Genomic DNA, 22,950 nt, shown 5'->3' on the forward strand with positions numbered 1-22,950 from the left:
GAGCGAGGAAATACATTAAAAACAATTTCAAATAAAGCAATGTTATAAACTAAAAGTGAAGAAACAACAACTGGTCACGTTCTCCTATAGTACATTTTGGGACATTTTAGTCCTGATGGGTGAAGATATGATTTTAAGGACTAATCATACACCCCGTATTGGCACAACAATAATAGTAAAGGCCTATCTACGATGAAAGCAAGTAAAACGTGTTTGGAATGAGCATGCCACCATGAACCACAAATCGTTTACAGGAATAGCTGAGACATCTAACATGCAGCCACAGGCAACATGCCTCGGCCAATCATGACCGCGACATCTGCCCTTACACAATTTGTCAATATCTCTATCAACCGGCTCTTCATAAACTCAACGTTGTAGGATGAGGCTGACTTTAGGTCTCGCGACGCGCTTCTAGTTGATCTCAGTATTGAGGAGTCTTTTCCAACCTACTAGGAGCTATTGAAAATCACTTCTCGGTTTGTTAACTCTTCAAGTCTTCTCTGTCGGTGTCTTTCCTACTTTTTTCGCTTGAAACAATTTCTTCTTTGCATGACGTCATACCACCTGCTTTTACGTGATGTTTTCTTGGTTGGAATAATAACATTTCAAGTTACTGACGAGGACAACAGGGTTAGTCTGTATCCATAGGAGCAATTGGATCCTATATGATGTCTTCCTAATCTTGTGGATAACTTCAACTAGTCCATAGAATTTTCGCACCAGTCTTTGGTTCTTGTTGCTTTGAACTCAAAGTTGATCTAACCTTAACATATCATAACTCTCTATTTGCTTTGAAATTAGCGTGGTCGACCCTTCTCTTCATCCGTCTGGATGGTATTTTTGTGTGAACATGTGTTGCTTTAGTGGTTTGTTTTTGTCTCCCTTCTTCAGTAGAGGTGTTGGCTTGGTGTCTTTGCCAAGCATTTGAGTGATCAGTGACAAGAGCCTTTGGAGGTCAAAAAAACCCGACTGTGAACATGCCATTTTTCTATTTGTAGAATTCAACTAGCTGAGGCTGAGCCGCATGACATCTATTTGTGGTACACGACATAAAACTAATCTTCTGATTTATCTCTCTTGGTGGGGTTAAGCCCAATATCTGACCTTCTTGTTTTGGGTCGTGGTATTCATGTAGTGGCAAAAAAGTTTTTGTTGAGGTTGGTACACTTGAGCTCCCCCTTTTCAAATACAACAATGGCAGCAAGTGTAGATTCATCATGCCTAAGATTCTTTCTCAATTGTACTATCGTCATCATTTTCACCCCCCTTGGTTGATGGATGTTTGTCGAATGATCGTTGGGTTAGACTCCGTTACTACTATGCATTTTGCAAGGGGCATGTAAATGACTTTGTGTTCTAGCAGGATGTCAATCCCTGACTATTTGGGCTCTAGAATGTTGGATATGAAGGCTGACTATTTATAGTAAAAATCTGATAGAGATATATATACTAAATAATTATATATAGTAGGTGGTTACATATAGTGAAGTTATATATAATAAACTGAAATCATATGTATACCCATTGTCAGTGCTTCCTAAATGTACATTTCTCATTCTCCATATCCTCTCTTTGCATACCTGAAGTCATTAATACAAAACCATTAGTCAATATTTCTTCTTACATATTCTTTATCATGTTTTTTGTGTTCATTTAGATCAAGTGTGTGCGTTGTTGTGTTATTCTAATAACTGGTATCAGAGCGAGGAGAGATTCACCACGATCTGTGAAGATGGAAAGTTCAAAGACTGGAATTGAAAAGTTTGATGGATTCGATATCAGTTTCTAGAAGATGCAGATTGAAGATTATCTATAAGAGAAAGATATTCAGGAACCCATTTTGGGGGTGAAGCTGGATACCATGACCACGGAGTGCAAGCTCAAGGATTGTCACGCCGTAGGGTTAATCTGGTTGACGCTGCCAGGGAACCAAAGAAAGTGCGATTGGAAATGGTCCATACAGACGTTTAGGGACCATCTCCAGTTTCTTCATTTCTAGTACCAAAATTTCATGGATTAGAGGTCTCGCACTGTGCAACGACAACTCTCTGTTTTCCTAAGGCTAGTCAGATATCTCATGACCACTCTTTTCCTCCTCACCATATCTAGACACTATAACGTTGATCCAGTATTGTCTTATATAGTTAACGTTCACTCTTTAACGTCCAAGGACATTTTATAACTACCACGAAAATCAAAACATATAATAAATTCATACAAGTTTTACAATATATCATATACTACAAAATAGGGTTAGACTGCTTACTTGGTCACGGAGAGACGTGTCATCGAGCTGAGTCATAGAGATATACGACTCTTTATCCTAAGAAAAAATCTATATAATTTAAAATCTAGCTGCTCTGATACCAATCTGTCACAACCCAAATTTCAAGGGTTCAAAACTCAAATAGAAACTAAAATTGAGAGTGAAAACAAATAAAAATAAAAGTAAATTAATATAAAATAAGAAAATGTTGTAAAATTAAAATGAGATTGAGAAAAAAAACACAACATTAAATATAAAATTAAATTAAATTATAAGACGGTGTTGTTCAAATTTATCCAAACAAAAAAAAAGTGTTTCGGATACAATTACAAAAAAAAAAAAAGTACAAAAAAACTCAAACGCAAAGACAGACTAACGCTACATAACAACCCCATCTATGAGTGCACAACCTTTGAAGGCTCCCTCATCTCAACGGTAAGTTCTATTACGAACCCATCCAAAATAATCACACCTGTGACCGCATCTCCTGACTTTAAATTGCTAGCCTAAACATGGTTTCATCACGAAAGCTTTAGAGATAAATCTATCTTTACAAAAATATTTTTCTCTTAATTTATAATTAGTCATAAAAAGAAATAATTAGGTATAAATTTTGTCTAGAATTCAAAACTTTCAAATCCTACCGTTCCTTAACCAGATTCAAATCCAGATTCTAGAACTCCTAGTACCATATATAAAGTTGGTATCCTCTAATAAAACAGGAATTTCTCTTAAGATCATTAAATTCTTATTGACTCCAGGCTCAATATCATTAATACAATTATGTTTTATCTTGAACACGCCAAACATGAAACTAAAGTGCGTTCAATTTAACTCCATTTTATTGCCATCTTGAATGATGTGTAGGGCATATTCTTAATTTACCTTAAAGTTCTTGTTACACACAGTTCAAATTAGTTAAGCTTTTTGCAAAATCACAAGTCAAAAGACAACAACGATGAACCTAGGTCTATTAGTCAATTCAAAGACAATTTCTTTCTCCATCTTATGGATAATAATAGTTCAACTAAATCCATATTATGCAAAGAAACAAGTTTACTACTCATAAAAACAACTACCTAAATATGTCCTAAAAATTTGAAAACATAAGTTGTAGTTGATAATTACACAAAAATTTCTGTAGATCCATGAATTCGTGTCCAATTAGTCAATCCTAAAGATTGTAACTAGCATATAGTAAATGAAGCTCCACATGAAGTAATTTAAAGTTCCCCTTACCTAACTAAAGTTTATGATGGGAAATTTAGGGTTTTATGATGCAAGAATGAGAGGCAAAGGATGTAGCTTAGATGGTAGAGCTCATTTAGCATGAGAGGCAAAGGGATATCCCCATCTCCAAAAGAAACTATTTGTTATTAATATTTTACTTTTATTCAACCTTTCCTTATTTATGACATAATTAGCAGAGATATTTTTTCATTTTCACTAGAATTGATGACGGGACATTTAGGGTTTCTGATATAAGTATTGTGGGAATGTAGCTTAGATGGTAGATTGCTTACGTAGCATGCGAGAGGTACGGGGATCGGATCGATACCCCATATCTCCAAAAGAAACTATTCATTATTACTATTTTATTTCTATTCAATTTTTTCTTATTTATGACATAATGAATAGCTTTATTTTTTTATTTTCACTATTATTGATGACGAGATGTTTAGGATTTTGTGACATAAGAATCTTGAGGATGTAGCTTACAATTTACATGTTTTCATTTTTCTACTCTGTCTGCCTGCATTTAGAAATGAAGCAAAATTAGTCCGAGGGTTTTAGGCAGATTGTTATAATTCAAATTTTTAACTAAAAAACAAAATTAGTCTCGTTGTCACGCTTAAAACTACCCTATAGGTATAATTGACCTATTATTCTTCCACCAATAGGAGCAAAAAGCAACGTTACTATGTAAAACTAGTTTCATGGACGATGCAAAACTATGGTGGCGCTTGAAGGTGAATTGTATAAAAAACTGGTCATGCACCAAAAGATTATGGGAAGACCATCGATGGAATTGAAGCACTCGACGCTCCCCTGTATGGGTTTCCAATCAAAGACCTAATGTTTGATGTTGACTCTTTTGAAGAAAGAGCCACTTATCGAACAACAAGAAACGTGGCGATATCTCTGAGAACTCTATCACACACACAAAAAAAACGTGTCCAAGAGTTAGACATTACACAGAAGATCTGGCTTTCATCGAGGAGACCCGAGTTTGATTCTCGACAATGAAATTTTATTTTCTTATTTCTTTTATTTTATAGTTTCATCTTTTGTCACCAATTATATTTAAACTTTACCTAGAGAAGCACTATAATGGATGAGTTCAATAATATCTTAAATTCAAAAGACTTTTATGAAGTTGGTTTGAGAGACAGTATAATGGTCAAGTTCAATAGTATCTTAGATTAAAAAGACTTTTATGAACTTTGAACCTTTAATAGTGTTATGCCATAGATATTTGGTTCGATTTCAACAAGTGAGGTTGAGGTCATTCAAATGGTTAATGTGACAAGGTCATTTTCAATGTCTCTTTTGTTGAACGCCATCATGGCTGAGATGACTGAGATGAGCACCAGAGTGAGTTTGACAAGGAGAGTCGTAGAGAACCACACCCCAAGCCAAGCTCATGTTGGGCTTAACAAACTGAAAATCCAAAAACACAAACCCTTAAATGGGAACCAGGATGGTAAGGAGTTAAAAAAACTTTATTTTTGACGTTGAACAATACTTGCAGGTTACAGGAACTTGCTCATAGGACCTAAGAGTTACGTTGGCCACAATGCATCTCATGACGGTGGCGCTCGAAGGTGGATGATATAAAAAATGGGTCATGCACCATAAACTCATGGGAAGACTGTTGATGGAATCGATGCAATCGACTCTCCCCTTGATGGGTTGCCAATTAAAGACCTGACGTTTGATGTTGACTCTTTTGAAGAAAAAGCCACACGATCGAACACCTCGAAATGTCGTGGCAGCTCTAAGAACTCTATCATACGACCCGAGAGTTGAGTGCTACAGGAACTTTCTCATACGACCTGAGAGTTACGTTAGCCACAATGCATCTCATGGACGATGCAAAACTATGGTAGTGCTAGAAGGTGAATGGTATAAAAAATGGGTCATGCACCATAAACTCATGGGAAGATCGTTGATGGAATTGATGCAATCGACGCTCCCCTGGATAGGTTGCCAATCAAAGACCTAACATTTGATATTGACTCTTTTGAAGAAAGAGCCACACAATCGAACAGCTCGAAATGTCGCGGTAGCCCTGAGAACTCTAACACACACAGGGAAGGACGTGTCGAAGAGTTACTCAATAAGCAAAAGATCGTGCTAAAACTCTTCAGCGATCTGACAAAAGACTTCAGGACATCTACACCAAAAATCCATTGTCGTCTAGCGGTCAGGATATCTGGCTTTCACCCAGGAGACTCAAGTTCGATTCTGGGCAATGGAATAGAGTTATGTTATAGATATTTTGTTCAATTCAAATGGTTAATGCGATAATCCAGTCGTTTTCGAGGTCTCTCTTGTTAAACAACGTCATGGTTGAGATGAGCACTCGAGTGAGTTTGACAAGTTGGGCTGTAGAGAACCACACCTCAAGCTAAGTTCATGTGGGCTTAACAGAACACAACCGCTTAAATGGAATTCGGGATGCTAAGGAATTAAAAAGCTTTATTTTTGACGTAGAACAATGCTTCAAGGTTACAGGAACTTGCTCATAGGACCTAAGAGTTACGTTGGTCGCAATGCATCTCATGGACGATGCAAAACTATTGTGGCGCTCGAAAGTGAATGGTATAAAAAATGAGTCATTTCACAATCGAACTTGATCAAGGCTTGATTGAAGGACTAAAATGCAATCTACCACAAGAATTGCATGAAACTTAGAAATGACAAAGATATGCTCCGAGGGGGATCGTCTCAACTTGAGAGATCAATTTCATTGATCACAAATATGCTTTTACATAATAATTTGTGGGTATTTATAGTCTCCCAACAAAGAAGTTAGTGTTCGTGATTTAATCTCGATCCCTTTAAATCTCCACAGAAAACGAAGTCAATTTGAGCATTACAAACTTTATGAAATTAAAATAATAAATAAAGTTTTCTAACAACTCATGAAATGATGATTGAAACTTCATCCACTACTTCAACCGTGCAAATATTTACTTTTGAATCTCTAAATGGTCTTGACTCAAACGAATCAGCTTGTAGCACATGAAATGATGGTTGAACCTAGCCTATCCAATTTTGTAGATGAAGTATGAATGCTTGTTGAATCTTCTTGGCCTTGGGTTGTGTAATAGGTCCAGTTGGAACACCGTGATTCTTATCATCATCCCCTTCTTCAAAAGGATTCGTCCTCGAATTAGAAAAATCATCACCTACGGGAACATCAATTTTATTATTCCATGCAATAAGATGAGTCATTTTACTAAATATCTTACGGAGCATTTATAGTCAAATAAAGAATTCTTATAGAGCATTTATAGTGAAATAAAGAATTAGGAATCCACGCTATCTTTAGATCTACGTACCCAGTCCCACTTCAGCTATCCAGGCTAACATTAAAATAAAAATTCATGAGTAAAATTATTTACGCTAATTCATTAAATTTTAAACTACAGACCCACTCTCACTCCCAATTAAGCTATTCACTCACGCTAACATTAAAATGAAAATTCTGAAATTCTAAAAAGAAATAATCACTAAATTTAGATTTCACTATTTATTGAGATTTTAAAAAGAAATAGTCACTAATTTTAGATTGAATAGTCCTGTATACAACTTAGTTAACTTGAATCACGCGGGGTGAACGTGGATCAAACACGTGACTCTGAGATCTATAGTGACGCTTTCCCAACTAAGCTATCCCGACAAACATTAAAAATGAAAACTCATTGATATTTTAAAAAGAAATAATCACTAATTCTTTATTGAATAGTCAGCTTATGCAAATGTTTCCAGGTGTAGTGAACGTGGAGATTAAACACGTGACTTTCAAATCTTTAGTTTGACACTCTCCCAACTGAGCTATCCCTGCTAACATTAAAAGTAAAAATTCATAAGTAAAGCTATTTCCACTAATTCATTATATTTTAAAAAGAAATAATAATAAACTAAACCATAAGGTGCAATGAATAATGCAGATCAAACACAAGACCTTCCAATATTCAATCTAATGCTCTCCAAACTAAGCCATCCCAGATAACATAAAAAATGAATAATGGTCAACCTATGCCAATTGGATCGAACACGTGACCTTCAGATCTTCAATCTGACGCTCTCCCAACTGAGCTAAACCCGCAACATTAGAAATAAAAATTCATGAGTAAAGATATTTTTGCTGATTCATTGAGATTTTAAAAAGAAATAATGACTAATTTTTTATTGAATAGTCAGGTTATGCAAATAGAAACAAGTGCGGAAGGTATTTCCGCTAATTAATTGAAATTTTAGAAAGAAATGTCACTAATTTTAGATTGAATAGTCAAATTGTGCAACGTGAACCATGTGTGGTGAACGTGGATCGAACACGAGACCTTCAAATCTTCAATCTAACGCTCTCTCAACTGAACTATCCACACTAACGTAAAAAATAAAAATTCATCAGTAAAGGTATTTTGGCTACTTCATTGAAATTTTAAATAGAAATAATCACTAATTTTTAATAAGATATTCAAGTTATCCAACTTGTATAAGGTGCGGTGAACTAGAACACGTTAGGTATTTCCGATAATTCATTGAGATTTCATAAAGGAACAATGACTAATTTTAGATTGAATAGTCGGGTTATGCAACTAGAATCAGGTGCGGTGAACGTGGAGATCAAACACGTGACCTTCAAATCTTCAGTCTAACGCTCTCCCAACAGAGCTATCCCCGCTAATATTAAAAATGAAAATTCATAAGGTATTTTCGCTAATTCATTATGTTTAAGAAAGAAATAATCACTAATTTTAGATTGAATAAGCAAGTTATGTTTTTAGATTGTATAGTCAGGTAATTATCTTGTATTAGGTGCGTTGAATGTGGATAAAACACATGTGACCTTCAAATCTTCAGTCTAACAATCTCCCAACTTAGCTACTCTTGCTAACATTAAAAATGAATATTCATCAGTAAAGGTATTGGGTACACTTCTGGAAATTCAACAAAAGGCAATAGTATTAGACTGAGATGCCAGATTTAAATTTCGCTTCTGGAAAATTAAACAAAAGGAATTGGGTACGCAGTTATAGTATGACATTCCACCCATAAACAGATGGTCAAACAGAAATGCTCAAGCAAATATTGAAAGACATGTTGAGGGTATATGTGATGGAATTTGTAGGAAGCTCGGATAAGTACCTACCCCTTATGAAATTCGCATATAATAATACTTGCCAAGCCAACATACAAATGGTCACATACGAGGTTCTTTATGGACGAAGATTTCGATCCCCTATCTTTTCGGAAGAAGGGGGGCAAACGACAACTATTGGGCTAGAGCTGGTGCAAATTACCAACGCCGCAGTCCAGAAGATTAAAGCTAGGATACAAACCGCACAAAGCTGAGAGAAAAGGAATGCAGACCTAAGGCGCAAGGACATGGAATTGTAGGTAGGGGATCATATATACCTAAAGGTAGCACCCCAAGAGAGGGGTGCTCAGGTAGGGTAAAAAGGGGAAGCTAAGCCCTAGGTTTATCCCTCCCTTTGAGATATTAGAAAGGATTGGATCTGTGGCCTATAGAATCGGGCAATGCCCAAACATGTCTGCAGTACATAATATCTTTCATGTATCCATACTACGGAAGTATACCCTAGATCGTTCACATGTACTGGCTCATGAAACTCTCTTCTTGAGAGATGACCTAACGTATAAAGAAGACCCGATTCAAATAATAGACAAGAAAGTCAAATGATTGAGAAACAAGGAAATCTCTCTCGTTAAGGTCCTATGGAAGAATCATAGAGTAGAAGAAGCCACTTGAGAAACAGAAGGCAAATAAGAACCTTGTACCCTGACCTATTTTAGAATAAGCACTTTCGATGACCGAAAGTTTTCAAAGGAGAGGAGAATTTGCAACACTCAAGGTCTCCAATAAGAGACAGTGTATAATCCGTACAAGGTTGTATCTAGAAGCAAAGAACAAGTAAAATTGAAAAAACATTAAGAAAATGGCACTTTTTCTAATTTTTATAAACTTCCCGAATCATTAAATTTTTTATAGAATAAGAATTACAAGGTGCTTAAAAAAGGAAGGCTCCAATCGGAGAAAACTTTTCTAGCAGAAGATTCAGAAAAATAAAGAATGAAATTATAGAAATTCTAGACGTTTCAGTGATAGTGGAAAATTCGTCTATAAATTATGAATTAGGGTAGACTATTAGGGGCAAGAAGCAAGCTTAATCGAGTACCCAATCGAGAGATACAAGTTTTTTGTTTTGGGGCATCGTGTTCATGGGTTTACCTCGAATTCGAGAACTATAGTCCACTATTCATTTTCAAACTTGTTCCTGCACCTTCTAAATAAGTTTGGTGAAGGAAAGAGGTCCTCAAAGTGCTAGTAGGTTTTCACACGAATTAGTCCACGTTAGGTTACCCTCTAATGTTGGTCGTGGATGACTGGACTTTGGAGTGTGGGCCATGTACTAACTTCTATTTTTAATCTAGTATTTTTCTTCTTCTTTTGAGTCTGCTTCTTATTTTGTGTTTGTAACGAATATGTATATGTAACACCCAAAAAATGAAGAAAATTAGCTCCCATAAGAATAAGCCACTCATGAAAGACCCAAAGGATAGAAAGGAAAAAAATTAAAGGATTAAGCAAGAACAAAGGACTTAGTTAAGTCACTCGTGTACCACCCTTTTGAAAAGAATGGGAAAGGAAAAAGTAAATCAAAAGGGCAAAAAAGTCATTTTATCAATTATCAAGAATCTTTCCAGATTTGTAATTCCTTATCTAGAGGAATATCAAGATTAAAAAAAAGCTAAAAATGATCAAAAAGTGATGAGCAATTTGTAGAAAAATTATAATTTTTCGAGAAAAATAATAATAAAATATTTGGAAAGTGGCAAATTACCAAAATACCCCTAGAAGAATGGATAATTACAGAAATGCCACTATAATTAGAATCAGAGCATCTACCGTGACCATCCGAGCAAAATCCTTCGAACTCAAATTTCAACCGTCGGATCTCCTCCAAACTTTGCTATGATCTAGAACGAACACGCACAGATCATCACATCCAACGACTAGTATTCAAAGCCATGGTCGGTAAGGATATGATCGGAGTTGATATCTCCGAATAATTATCCAGAAAGTTTGATCTCTAAATAACAAAGATTCTGGAGCTCTCAATGTTGGTTTAAGCTACTCCTATAAAGTCTTAAGTAGGAGCAACAATACGGAATAAGAATCGAGAAAGGTCGATCCCCCAATCGAAGGCAATAAGCGTTTAGATTGTGGGTCTCCTACTCTCAGGTTTCTTCCAAATTCGAGAGCAATCCTCCACCATTTCTCTTCAAACTTCTACATAACGAAGAATCTGGAGCTCTCACTGTCGGTTTAAGCTCCTCCTATAAAGTCTGAGTAGGAGCAACAATACGGAATAAGAATCGAGAAAGGTCGATCCCCCAATCGAAGACAATAAACGTTTAGATTATGGGTCTCCTACTCTCAGATTTCTTCCAAATTCGAGAGCAATCCTCCACCATTTCTCTTTAAACTTATTCCTACCGTTTCTCAACAAGATTACCCACAAGTTCTATGAAGGAATAGAGTGATGAAAGTGCCTAGAAACCATTCCCCCAATTCAATCAGCCATTGAAGAACTTCAAGAAAAACTTGAAAATCCAATCCGAGGATACATGATGATTCGTCGAGCAAGAATGATTCTAATCAGTTTCCGCACCTACAAGGAATGCTTCCATAGAAGACCACGAAGAAAAATAACCTCGAGAGCGTGTCGAATTGAAGGAAATAGGTTTCAAAATTAAATTGGGGATAAGAGTCGAATTCCTATCTACGATCTCTTTTCCTTCAAATTAAGGATTCCTCTAACTTCAGAGGAAGAAGTTGAGTAAACTTGAGGAAGGAATCGAGAGATGAAACATCGTAGAACAAGCTACCCAAGAGATCGAAAATTTGGCGTTTTGAGTGAGTTGCATACCGAGAACGATTTTTGGAAATTAAGGTCTTACACTCAAAGACGTTCCTCCAAACCAATTCCTTTACCCTGAAGAAAGGATATGGAAGAGGTTCAATGAAGAAATAGGGCCTTGAAACCCCTAGAATCGGCTACCCAATAAGAAATCCTTTGTTTTATCTCCAGCGATAAATCAGATTTTGGATGAACTTTGGAACCGAATATCTTAGGCTACTATCCACGAGAAGGTATCAAATCAAATCCCTAGCCCTTCCTTGTAATACCCATCTTTAAGTTTCACGAAGAAATCGAGGAGAGAAATGCTGTAAATGTGGCTGGACAGGCCGAGTTTTTAGATGGCAGCGACGCGAAAAATGCGCATCTTCTTCCTGTTGAGAGGAAGAAAACGATGATATGGCCAGTTCAACTGAACTGTCCAAGTCAACTTAAAATTTGACCTTTTCTCGGGTTTTCTCAATTTTAACCCTATTCTAAACCGATTCTCATAGAAAATCTTATGGTTTCAGAAACTAGAAACAATAAGGAGTATGTGGAAGGAAATTTGAAGTAAGTCAGATACTAGAAGCTCAAGAATGGACGTCCCAAACGTCGACGACGAGGCAAGTAGCCACCTTGGACTTTTTGTTAAGAAATAAGTAGAAATTGCTTGGATTTTCATATGAACCCTAAACCAAGTATGAATTAAGGATATATGAAAGAAAAATTCAAAGAACCGTGAGTTAAGACCCTGAACCGATCAAATAGCTCGAGATTTAAGTAACGTTAAAATAACCCACTATATGAGCTCCGCTGCATATCAAATTTTAATACTGAGCATATTATATTATGTTGAGGTTAGATATGAAATTTGGTAGTCATTGGATAAGGATAAGTAGGTAAACCAAGAAACGGTGCAAAATGACTATAATGCCCCTAAGGTAATTTACCTTCGGTTCATGACCTAGATGACCTTCAAATGCTATGAAATTCATCAGTAGATCTTATTTTATGAAATGTTATATGAATTCTTATCCCAAGAGGTTATATAAGGTAACGATGTTTGGGAGTAATTGGAAAATTTTAGTTAGCGAAACCAAGATATGGGAGAAAATGCTCATCACGATCCATATGACCTTTGCCATGAAGCACGATGTTTATAAGTTCTGTAGTCAATGTTGCCAATGTTTGCTGCACACAAAAACGATAGGGATGTTAAATTTTTAAGTCAGTTTTAGAGAGTATGGTGGATAAATTGGGTACCAAATTATTGTTCTCAACTTCATGTCATCCTCAGACTCATGAGCAAACTGAGGTAGTTAATAAAATATCAGCAGCATTGCTTAGGGCTATTATTTATAAGAATATTAAGTCATAAATTGGGTAACAAATTATTGTTTTCAACTACATGTCATCTTCATATTAATGAGCAAACTGAGGTGGTTAATAGAACACTAGGAGCATTGCTTAGGGCTATTATTTGTAAGAATATTAAGTCTTGGGACGAATGTTTGCCACTCATTGTTCTCTTTTTGAAGTTGCTTACGGATTTAATCCACTTACGCGTCTTGATTTGCTTTCTATTCATTCTAATATTTTTGTGAGTAAAGCAGCCACAAGTAAGGCAAATGGGATCAAAACATTGCATAAAGAGGGAAAGGAGACAATTGAGATTTCAATGTTGCTACAAGAATTAACAAAGGACGGAATGAAATCATTTTTCGAACTAGTAACTGGGTTTGGATACATTTTCGCAAGGAGTGATTCCAATCTCAAAGGAAGACAAAGTTACATCCAAGAGGGGATGACCCTTATCAAGTCCTTGAAAGAATTAATAACAATGCATATAAAATGACTTAAGGGGATCGAGATTAAATCTCAGCCACTAACTTCTTTTGTGGGAGACTATAAATACCCACAAATTATTATGTAAAAATCAGATTTATGAGGAATGAAATTGATCTCTCAAGTTGAGAAGTTCCCCTTCGAAATTCGAGCATCGCGTGTGAGCCATGCAGTCACGCTTTGACATTGTGTGGTTGAGTGAAATTCTCAACCTTCTACTTATTTTTGGGATTTCTTTTCTCCGTATTCATTGTAATTTATCGTGATACAAACAAGTTTATTCTTGTAGGGAATGTATTAAGCACATGGATTTATTAATTACGGTGAACTTTTGTATAAAACGAAGTGATATGAACCAAGAGACATCGATCATACAATATACTTCAATGAAGATGTGAAGAAAAGGTTGTCAAAATTATCAAAAGATGTTTCAATTCATGCTACATTGAAGAAGAAATGAAGTTTGATTGTTGAAAATTTTGGGTGGGTTACAATTTAGAATAATTTAGAGTTATTGTATTTTAAGACTTTTTATTTAATTTAGGTTAAAATTAGGTTACATTTACATAATGGCTAATTATGGTCATTAAGTATGAATGTTACAATTTTTGAAATGTCTTTAATAGTTTCATTTTGAGGCTATATATAAAGCCATGTATGTTGTATTTGTAAGGTAGACTTGGAAAATATAGAAAGAAGCATTTGTGCTCTTCTTTAGCCAATGGCTAAGTTTCTTTGCAATTCTATGTAATTTAGGTTGCATGTAGAATCATTCAAGCTCGACATGATCAATCTTGCTTGTGGAGTGATTCGAATCTCAAACAAGTGTTTGAGATATTTGATCAACAAGAATCATTCAAGCTAGACATGATCGATCTTGCTTGTGGAGTGATTCGAATCTCAATCAAGTGTTCTTCTTGCCTTGAGATATTCGATCAACAAGGTAATCCGAATCTTACTCCCCTTGTAGTGATTCCTTATCTTATCATTTGGTATCAGAGCTTCAGGCTCAAGATCGGATATATGTTTCCTTTGCATTTCTTCTCAATTTGATTTTTATTTATTTTCATCTTTTTAGTTTTTAATCGACCCAGAGTTCAAAATTCAATCTTTGCTCTATTTAAAATTTTGAGAGGTAAGAATGAGAGCTTCATTTGTGTAACTGAGTGTAAAAAGAGTGTAAAATGAGTGTCCTAAAATTTCCTTGAGTGTATACTCGTGAGGAGAGTGTTGTGAGTTCCTTCGTATTTCCATAACTTATTTTTTGCAGCAAAGTTTCACAAATAGATTCGAGGACGAATCCTCTTGAAGAAGTGGAGAATGATATGAACCAAGAGACATCGATCATACAATATACTTCAATGAAGATGTGAAGAAAAGGTTGTCAAAATTATCAAAAGATGTTTCAATTCATGCTACATTGAAGAAGAAATGAAGTTTGATTGTTGAAAATTTTGGGTGGGTTACAATTTAGAATAATTTAGAGTTATTGTATTTTAAGACTTTTTATTTAATTTAGGTTAAAATTAGGTTACATTTACATAATGGCTAATTATGGTCATTAAGTATGAATGTTACAATTTTTGAAATGTCTTTAATAGTTTCATTTTGAGGCTATATATAAAGCCATGTATGTTGTATTTGTAAGGTAGACTTGGAAAATATAGAAAGAAGCATTTGTGCTCTTCTTTAGCCAATGGCTAAGTTTCTTTGCAATTCTATGTAATTTAGGTTGCATGTAGAATCATTCAAGCTCGACATGATCAATCTTGCTTGTGGAGTGATTCGAATCTCAAACAAGTGTTTGAGATATTTGATCAACAAGAATCATTCAAGCTAGACATGATCGATCTTGCTTGTGGAGTGATTCGAATCTCAATCAAGTGTTCTTCTTGCCTTGAGATATTCGATCAACAAGGTAATCCGAATCTTACTCCCCTTGTAGTGATTCCTTATCTTATCATTTGGTATCAGAGCTTCAGGCTCAAGATCGGATATATGTTTCCTTTGCATTTCTTCTCAATTTGATTTTTATTTATTTTCATCTTTTTAGTTTTTAATCGACCCAGAGTTCAAAATTCAATCTTTGCTCTATTTAAAATTTTGAGAGGTAAGAATGAGAGCTTCATTTGTGTAACTGAGTGTAAAAAGAGTGTAAAATGAGTGTCCTAAAATTTCCTTGAGTGTATACTCGTGAGGAGAGTGTTGTGAGTTCCTTCGTATTTCCATAACTTATTTTTTGCAGCAAAGTTTCACAAATAGATTCGAGGACGAATCCTCTTGAAGAAGTGGAGAATGATATGAACCAAGAGACATCGATCATACAATATACTTCAATGAAGATGTGAAGAAAAGGTTGTCAAAATTATCAAAAGATGTTTCAATTCATGCTACATTGAAGAAGAAATGAAGTTTGATTGTTGAAAATTTTGGGTGGGTTACAATTTAGAATAATTTAGAGTTATTGTATTTTAAGACTTTTTATTTAATTTAGGTTAAAATTAGGTTACATTTACATAATGGCTAATTATGGTCATTAAGTATGAATGTTACAATTTTTGAAATGTCTTTAATAGTTTCATTTTGAGGCTATATATAAAGCCATGTATGTTGTATTTGTAAGGTAGACTTGAAAAACATAGAAAGAAGCATTTATGCTTTTCTTTAGCCAATGGCTAAGTTTCTTTGCAATTCTATGTAGTTTAGATTGCATGTAGAATCATTCAAGCTCGACATGATCAATCTTGCTTGTGGAGTGATTCGAATCTCAAACAAGTGTTCTTGCGTTGAGATATTTGATCAACAAGAATCATTCAAGCTAGACATGATCGATCTTGCTTGTGGAGTGATTCGAATCTCAAACAATGTTCTTGCCTTGAGATATTCGATCAACAAGGTAATCCGAATCTTATTCCCCTTGTATTGATTCCTTATCTTATCATTTGGTATCAGAGCTTCAGGCTCAAGATCGGATATATGTTTCCTTTGCATTTCTTCTCAATTTGATTTTTATTTATTTTCATCTTTTTAGTTTTTAATCGACCCAGAGTTCAAAATTCAATCTTTGCTCTATTTAAAATTTTGAGAGGTAAGAATGAGAGCTTCATTTGTGTAACTGAGTGTAAAAAGAGTGTAAAATGAGTGTCCTAAAATTTCCTTGAGTGTATACTCGTGAGGAGAGTGTTGTGAGTTCCTTCGTATTTCCATAACTTATTTTTTGCAGCAAAGTTTCACAAATAGATTCGAGGACGAATCCTCTTGAAGAAGTGGCTCTTTCTTCACATCTTCATTGAAGTATATTGTATGATCGATGTCTCTTGGTTCATATCACGAAGTAAATACAAATGGAGTAACATGAGACAGAAGTAAACATAGTAATAAAAAGAAACTACATAAACTTAAAGGAAGTTAATCCCATGTGAAGTTAACATGACAATAATCGTAGGTTCTAAAGCACAAAAATATGTGGATAAATTTCATATATTGAGGTTGGATAAATTTCATATATTGAGGTGCGGAAAACATATACACTATAAGGGCATTTGGTCTAGTGGTATGATTTTTTTTTTTACAAATTAGGTGGAATGAACAAACAAAAATAATGAGTTTAAAATTACCAAACAAAATATCAATTTTCAAATGGAATGGAGAATAAGACCATTCGAAAAAAGAAAAGGACAAAAGAAAAATATTAAATACATTTTCAACTAATGCATTTGGTTGAGAGATATTATGGCCAATATAAGAAAAATATAGCATTAACTAATTTTCATGGACACATTTGGATCCTTAGCATACTAAAATGACTGTTATTATTGGTATCAAACCAATAACAATTCATATCAGCTAAATCTTCCAATTGATAATTAGGCCAGAGAAAGAACTTGAATTTATTTTTATATCTATCAACATGTTTGCTACTTTTATCTAAAACTTGATCACGAATTTTTCTTATTTGCATTGTAAAATTATGTATTTCTATGGATATCATTTCTATTTCTAGAATTGAAACAAAAACATGTGGATAAATTTCAAATATTGTGGCGCATAAAAGATATGGACCAGCAACTAAAAATGTATGATTCTCTTCAAATCTTGGAAACTATGAGGATTCCAATCCTTTCTTGACATAAAGACTTACTTTTTTGGGACTTGGACCATAAACAGTCATCTACTCTAACTCCTACTCCCTTCTCCTAAATCAACATAGCATAATCATTCCATGAAGGCCGAGGTAGTCTTATAAAAGAAGATGAGGCTACCACTTTCAAATCATTCCATGAGGACTTGAGAAAGTTTTGTAAAAGAAGATGAGGGTACCACTTTCTATTGCAGAATTTCTATGTGAATAGAGAATGAACCATATTCTTGGGAGATAAGATAGAGCCTCGAGCCTAACTTCAAAGGCATTACACAAATTGTTCTATGATATTTTTTCTAGGAACTCTTTGTTATGTTGTCCGTTGAAGGTTTCAGGAAAGGGACACAGATTCTCTATTGCACTGATCTCCCAATAGAAGTTTTACCTAGGTCATCTATCGTCACAACCCTTTTAAGAAAGATGCGCCCAAATAACCAGTGAACAATAATATTTAAAGAAGTTTCAGAGAGCGAGAAGAGGATTGTGATAGAAGTTGCCATAGGTAAAACTTCTTTAAATGTCTTAGCCAATCATGACCTCATAATGAGGAGTCTCTTGGACAACAATAACATATGGACAACAAATGTCTTAGCCAATTGTGACGGTCATGATTGCTCAAGGCGTGTCGCCCAAATAATCGGTAAACAATAACATTGCACAAATAACCGCCTTGGACAACAAATCGTTTACAAGAATGGCTGAGACATGCAACATGCAACCACAGGCAACACGCCTTGGGCAATCATGACTATGACATCTGCCCCCACACAATTTATTGGATGAGGCTGACTTCCAGCTAATCTCATAATCAGGAGTCTTTTCCAACCTACTAGGTGCTGTTGAAATCACTTCTCTGTTTGTTGAGTCTTCATGTCTTCTCTGTTCGTGTCTTTCCTACTTTCTTCGCTTGAAACTTTTTTCTTATTTGTATGACGTCATACCACCTGCTTCTGCTTGATGTCTTTTGGGTCGAAATAATAACGTTTCAAGTTACTAACGTGGACAACAAGGTTAGTCCACATCCATAAGAGCAATTGGATTCTATATGATGTCTTCATAATCTTATGGATAACTTTAACTAGTCCATAGTATTTTCACACCAGTTTTTGGTTCTTGTTGCTTTGAACTCAAAGTTTATCTGAACTTAACTTATATGAACTCTTTATTTTTCTTGAAATTATTGTGGTTGACGCTTCCGACTGACCCTTCTCTTCATCCGTGTAGATGATATTTCTGTGTGAACAGGTGTTGCTTCAGTGGTTTGTTTCTGTCTCCCTTCTTCAGTATCTAACCTTGTTTTTGTCTCTTCTGGTGGGGATAAATCCATTATCTGACCTTGTTTTGCGTCGTGGTGTTCATGTAGTGGCAACAAGGTTTCTATTGAGGTTGGCTCACTCGAGCTCCCCTTTTTAATTACAACAGTAGCAGCAAGCGTAGATTCATCATGGCTATGATTCTTTCTCAACTGTAGTATCGACATCATTTTCAACCCTCTTGGTTGATGGATGTTTTTCTGATGATCATCGGGTTAGACTCCATTACTACTAGACATTTTGCTAGGGGCATGTAAATGACTTTGTGTTTCAGCAGGACATTCATTCCTGACACGTCGTCGAAGTCATCCATTTCAACTATCACTAAACAATTTGCCTAGTCCAAGGCTCCAGCTTGATTAGAGTTCTCATTGTGACTCCTAAGACAGGTAAAGCTTCCAATTTGACGGCGTTCATCTTTCCTGTATCTTGATGCCAAAGGATGTTAAAATATTTTGCATCTGTCTCCATCATGAGTTGTGGGTGGCAATAGAGTTGACAATGGTGTTCCTTACTACTTTGTGCTTTACCCAAACCTCGACATACATAATATATATATATTCATTTAACTATAACACATATGGTCCATGAAAGAATTGTAACTCTTATGCTCATTAATATTATAATGGCTACTACCTAAATTATAACATAAAGTTGATAATTGATGTCCAATTAGCCAACCCTAAATTTGTAATCATTGTGGAGTGATTGAAATTACAATGGAAGTAGTTTAAACTCCTAGTACCTTAAAGGAAGTTGGTCTCTTCTAATAAAACACGAAGTTCTCTTTAATATCATTAATACAATTATGCTAGACATGAAACTACAACTGCGTTCAATTTAACTCCATTTTATTGTCATCTTGAATGACGTGTGAATATATATTCTTGATTTACCTTGATATTTCATATTAGTTAAGTTTTTTGCAAAATCACAATTAGACAACAACAAAGATGAACTTTGGTCTGTTTATTATTTTAAAGAAAATTTCTTTCTCCATCTTATTCCTAATAACTCTGCAACTAAATTCATATTATGCTAAGAAACAAATTTTTTACTCGCAAGAAGTAAAATATGCAACTTTAACTAAAATTTCATCTAAACAAATTTTATTGCCATACAACATAGATGACAATTATAGCCTTCAAACAAAAACTAGAGTAGTTGTGGTGAACCGGATAGAAACTCTAGTGTTCATCCATAATATACAACCACTACCTAAATTATGACCTAAAAATTTGAAAACATAAGTTGTAGTTGAAAATTACATAAAACAATCCCCTAAATCAAAGAACTCGTGTCTAATTAGTAAACTCTAAAGATAGTAGCTAACATAGAGTAATTGAAGCTCCACATGAAGTAATTTAAATTTAATGTTCCAGTTACTTAACTAAAGTTTATCTCGTCTTTAATGAAGCATGAGTTGCACTTAAGTTCATAAAATATTTATAGACTCCAACTCTTAGTACTATTAATGCAATTATATTTCATATGAGTTTGTCATAAATCAAACTATGGTACATTCAATACAACTTCATTTTCTTGTCATACGACGCAAAATAGAAGAATTAAATCAAACAAACTGACAAACTGAGCCGAATAAATCCAACCCAACCCAAACTGATTAGTTTGATTCATTTGTTGGATTGTAGTTTATTCGATAACACTTGCATATTAGAACAATTCAACATTACATGCCTTACTTACAAGTAAAATACTAGACCATCAACTTTTTGTTTTATAGTCCAACAACCGCTCAAGAAAATAGATTTCAAACTTGAGAGAAAAAAATATATTGAGTAGGAGTTAAAAATGTTGCATCTATTTTAGAAAGGGCATTTGGTCTAGTGGTATGATTCTCGCTTAGGGTGCGAGAGGTCTCGAGTTCAATTCTCGGAATGCCCCTATGTTCATTTCTCAAAAGATGAGCCTTAGAGAAAGATAATGCTCTTATTAATATCATTTACTTGTGTACTCCACGATATATGTCTATAGTCCATAATAAGGGCATTTGGTCTAGTGGTATGATTCTTGCTTTGGGTGCAAGAGGTCTCGAGTTCGATTCTCGGAATGCCCCTTCAAAAGATAAAAATGACAATTTCCTTCAAAAGATAAAAATGACAATTTTGAAAGTAAAAAAAAAAACAAAATGAAATAAAAATAGTTTGGTCATCAATGGGGGCTAACCTAGAGGAATTCGTGGCAATGACACAACTTCAACTTATATAAATTTCATATATTGAGGCACAGAAAATATATAGACTAGCAACTAAGAATTATTGATCTGCTATAAAGGCATGTGGTCTAAGTGGTATGATTATCCTTTTGGGTGTGAGAGGTCTCAAGTTCGATTCACAAAATGCCCCCAACAATATTATATCAAAATGAATTATGCAAGATAATATGATTTAAAATGTGGTTTTTAAACATTGAACCAAGAAGATCGTCTCGAGCCGGACTTCGAAAAGAGCATTACACAAATTGTTCTTTGAGAAGAGCATTACACAAATTGTTCTATTATTGTATTCTTTCTCGGAACTTTTCAGTCAAATAGGTCTTGTTCTATTATTGTATTCTTTCTAGGAACTCAAATTGTTCTATCATAGCCTCTCCACCGATAACGAAGACTCCTTCGGCATCAATGTGCTCCAATGAAAGAGATCAGACCCTTTCCTAAACTAGAACCGGGCACAAAATGCCGAGGAGAAAGTCGAAAGCGAGCTCTTTTCGCGTATATGCAATCTCGAAACCCAATTAGCTCAAGGACTGTCTCCTCAACCCTGGCAAGTATGAGTGCTTGGTAAGAGAGAATGTCAAATGAAAAAGACATTCGATTACGGCAACATTCGCAATTACCAAAGTGCACTAAACCTAGTAGAGATCTTCGACCTAACGATAATAGAACTTCAAGCCCATTTAATCAATCCGCTTTGTACCTTATTGTTGACCGAATCGGATGCACGCCAGGCCTAAATTCTCTCTCAGTCACCCGGAGACGAAAGGAAGATCAGATCCGAAGTTTACGAATCGAAGAAAAAGTGGATCTGAGTTCTACACGCTTTCATTTTCAAAAGCTTCGCTTGCCTGCGGTACTTTATTCAGGATGTGCAACAATACGGTCATCTCTCAGCCGTGTATAGAGAATTCCTTGATCATTTCCTTGGCGGATAACACAAATGAAATCGCTTCCCTGACCGCCCATCTTATGAGTCCATTCTTGTCTTGTTGGTTTGTTGTACTATTCTATACCTCTCTCGATTGATAGAAAGACGTTCGGGAGCTGGGAGGGCCTATCGTGAGGGAACTTTCCTTTTCACGGTAGACAAAGGTAAAGCGGGAGCTGCATATGTCCACTGTGATCAAGGCAGAGCGACTCCATCTTTAAAAGATGTTGGTTTTATCAAAACTGTTAGATCCGCTTTCGTTAAAGAAAAAATAGGAGCTCTTGGTTTGGCCGATGCGATTCGTATGGCAATGCGGACTCGACTCATGATGAGGATTCTGCTTTTCATACTACTGCTATGAGCCGAAAGAGCTGGTAAGCTATCTCGCTAAATGAAAGAAAAAAGCACGTACGCGTTGACCTTGTTACAAGGGGCGGGGGCCAGCCAAAGAAGGTTAGTCGGACTAGGTTAGGACCCTGATCCGGTTTAGCTATGTTCTTCCATGCGAGAATGTATGCGTATCGGTATCCTCTTTAGAACCGGTTGCTTCCTCTTTTTGTTTATACGTTTGGAGAAACCTGCTAAGCCTGCCTTTCTTATCAGGTGTGATTCAATCTTTCAGCTCAAACTTTCCTATCGTCCGACGGAAAAGGTAGGAGTACGACTACCTTTTCCTTTTCTTTCTCGAGCCATGGGATCATTCAGTTTCTACCAAAAAGATCACTATCTATTAGTTGCCGTAATCGAATGTATTTCTCATTTCACGTTATCTCCTCCAAGAGTTTCCTGGTCCGTAGTAGATGAAACCTTGGACTTCTATCGGACTTATAGCATTGCCTGGTGAGCTCGCCGTTGAGGGTTGGCCTTACAGGAGATCGAGCAGCCTTTCTTTCCCTACCTGGTATGCTTTCCCGCTTATTGTGCAACTAGCCAACTAGCCAAAGAGAGAGGGAGAGGGATCATGTCAATCAATTTGTATGTGCAGTTTGTCCGTCCTATACTTGCCTGCTTAGCTTTCTTAGCCAACATCTCCGGTTTCTCCCGAACCAAGAGGTCC

The 22,950-nt window shown here is 35.5% G+C and overlaps 2 non-coding genes across 2 annotated transcripts; both read left to right on the forward strand.

Annotated features, from left to right (window-relative positions):
• The first annotated feature begins 20,562 nt into the window (after positions 1-20,562).
• TRNAP-AGG (transfer RNA proline (anticodon AGG)) lies at positions 20,563-20,634 on the forward strand. The gene has a single exon. It is a non-coding gene; the product is annotated as a tRNA-Pro (tRNA).
• A 100-nt stretch (positions 20,635-20,734) lies between these two features.
• Positions 20,735-20,806, forward strand: TRNAP-UGG (transfer RNA proline (anticodon UGG)). The gene has a single exon. It is a non-coding gene; the product is annotated as a tRNA-Pro (tRNA).
• Positions 20,807-22,950: the final 2,144 nt, after the last annotated feature.

Source organism: Cucurbita pepo, chromosome 16 (genome assembly GCF_057944985.1).
Source record: "Cucurbita pepo subsp. pepo isolate OVF chromosome 16, ASM5794498v1, whole genome shotgun sequence".
Taxonomy (NCBI): domain Eukaryota; kingdom Viridiplantae; phylum Streptophyta; class Magnoliopsida; order Cucurbitales; family Cucurbitaceae; genus Cucurbita; species Cucurbita pepo.